Below are 2,043 nucleotides of genomic sequence, written 5' to 3'. Positions count from 1 at the left end.
CGAAGGCGACCAGGACGCCGAGAAGCCGAGGCTTGAATAAACAATTACTATTTAGATCGGAGCTGTCCACAAAAACAAATATTATTTAGATTGGTTAGGTTAGAGTTAGTATATGAATATTTGGTCGCCGAAGGCGACCAGGACGCCGAGAAGCCGAGGCTTGAATAAACAATTACTATTTAGATCGGAGCTGTTCACAAAAAAAAATATTATTTAGATTGGTTAGGTTAGAGTTAGTATATGAATATTTGGTCGCCGAAGGCGACCAGGACGCCGAGAAGCCGAGGCTTGAATAAACAATTACTATTTAGATCGGAGCTGTCCACAAAAACAAATATTATTTAGATTGGTTAGGTTAGAGTTAGTATATGAATATTTGGTCGCCGAATTTTCAATTATTTTTAATATTAAAATCGAATACAAAAATCGATTTTCACTTTAAAAAAAATCGATTATTTTTCACATCCCTATTAATTTTATAAACTTAATCGGCCATTTTGAATGTGGTTTATGCTAGACTAGCGGTAATTAGTTTTACAGTGCAAAGTTTACTTTATAAATCCGTTTCTTTTTTATTTTCACGTGAAAGTGCGTTATTTTATTTGCATTTTTTGAAACTTGGCTTTACATACATAATCAACACTGATTTCTCGCGATCATTTTCAGATTTATAGTGATGGCGTCTACAAGTTTTACTCGTGAAAATGATTTTGAGGACGATGGGTCCGTTGTGAATCGTGACTTGAATAGTGAGGAAGTGATCACATTTTCCGGAGCAAAACTCACTTGGAGGTGTTCCAATGAAGGTCCTCCGAGACTCCTAAATAATTAGTATCGTCAAAAAAGTGCGATGGTATTCAAAACTGTTACCCTTCTTGACATTCAACATCTTTTGTCTTCAGTCACCGTGACCACGCACGCTGTAAAGCACGCGAAACGTCGGATAAATTTAAAATTATGTTAAATAGTTGTAAATTTATAATAATACATAACTTCAATCCGGTCAAAATAGTGTTTTATTTAAATGAGTTATGTTTATTTAACCAATTTCGTTAAGTTGCATATATTACATCATTCAGTCATTTTTCGAAAAATAAGGTCATAAAGAAGTTTCACTTCTTACGTGTGTACACCTAGTACACGCACACATTTTTTTTAATGTTCTCTATACGAATTGCTTTTTTTACACTTCAAGTAATATTGAAAATATCAGTAATAGTGTTGGCCTAGTTAGTGTTTTGAGCGTGCGACTGTCATCCCGGAGTCCCATCCTATCGAACATCGTGAAGAAACCATAACTTAGACCCTAAAAGTCGACGGCGTAATACAGGCACAAAAGGCTGATCTGTCCTCTCTAGTAGAAAAAACAAAATGTCATGAATCAGATACAGAAATCTGAGGCCCAGACCTAAAAAAACATGTAATGTATATGGTGCATACGTGATCGCTAACTAGAAGACTATGTGAACCAGAGCTAGTTTGACGCGACCTGATTTCTAACATCCAACCCCTCGTTTACACGCCCCGATGGACGAACAGTAACTGTATTAATACCGATTTTACTACATTGAAAAATCACGGAATAGTAGATCTAGGTAGAATCGACGTTTTTGACGTTCGAAATTTGAAAATGTAATTTGAAATACAGATTGTATTTAAAATTTTGTTGGTCGTTACTTGATAATGGATTTGTTTGAAATTACTTTTGAATTCTTTTTTCAAAAATAATTGTTTTGTATTTTTCCATAACTTTAGTCATATTGGAAGCCTATAAATTTCCCTTAACTGAAATTTAATTTAAGTATGCAGCAATATGTTTTTTATTTCAATTAAGTTTTATAAAATTATATTTTTAAATTTGTCTGTTGATTTTAATTTCACTGCATTTCCTTTTTCATAAATATAAGCAGGGAAAGTCAGAGTAGTTGTAGCAATGCAGCAGAAACGTCTCGCAATATTAAAGACGTGTTCCGTACACAAGCGTTCTTGGTGGGCTTACATATAAGGTGAGCGTAAAATGAAACGACATCATTAAAATTCACA

The 2,043-nt window shown here is 34.1% G+C and overlaps 1 long non-coding RNA gene across 1 annotated transcript; it reads left to right on the top strand.

Moving 5' to 3' along the window:
- Positions 1–363: 363 nt before the first annotated feature.
- On the top strand, positions 364–871 carry LOC125054851. The gene is made up of 2 exons (XR_007117780.1): positions 364–588; positions 667–871. It is a non-coding gene; the product is annotated as an uncharacterized LOC125054851 (long non-coding RNA).
- The last annotated feature ends 1,172 nt before the right edge of the window (positions 872–2,043 follow it).

This window comes from Pieris napi, chromosome 12 (assembly GCF_905475465.1).
Source record: "Pieris napi chromosome 12, ilPieNapi1.2, whole genome shotgun sequence".
Taxonomy (NCBI): domain Eukaryota; kingdom Metazoa; phylum Arthropoda; class Insecta; order Lepidoptera; family Pieridae; genus Pieris; species Pieris napi.
The sequence above is the reverse complement of the archived record's forward strand: the minus strand, read 5'-3'. Positions and strand labels throughout refer to the sequence as shown.